Source organism: Arachis ipaensis, chromosome B06, assembly GCF_000816755.2.
Source record: "Arachis ipaensis cultivar K30076 chromosome B06, Araip1.1, whole genome shotgun sequence".
Lineage (NCBI taxonomy): Eukaryota > Viridiplantae > Streptophyta > Magnoliopsida > Fabales > Fabaceae > Arachis > Arachis ipaensis.
Window position 1 is genome coordinate 133,063,214 of NC_029790.2, and position 362 is coordinate 133,063,575.

General features: G+C 24.9%; 1 protein-coding gene across 1 annotated transcript in view; it reads right to left on the bottom strand.

The window, feature by feature from the left end:
- LOC107605488 (cytochrome P450 711A1-like) overlaps positions 1 to 362 on the bottom strand; it is a 6,361-nt gene that overhangs the window by 3,592 nt on the left and 2,407 nt on the right.

Sequence of the window (362 nt, forward strand, 5' to 3'; positions counted from 1 at the left end):
AAAACATTATTGTATTAACCTTTTTTATTTTTTTACTTTTCTTTTGTTTTGGTGCAAGATATGTGTTTTTTTCTTTACTTTCTGACTTAGTATCCCACTATCAAAAAGAGAAGGATTTTCCATACATACATACAATGATTAAGATCCTAGTCGCTAAGTCACCCAAGCCAATTGTTTGTCCTTTTTTCCCTTTTAATAATATCCGGTGCATTTTCAATTTCAACAGAACAACCGTGCTTTAGAAATTAGAATAGAAAATAACAAGCGTAAAATATTATTTTTGTTTTTTGAAGTTTAAATCGTCTTATTTGTATCTTTAATATTTATAAAAATAATTTAATATTATTTTGTTATCAATTATA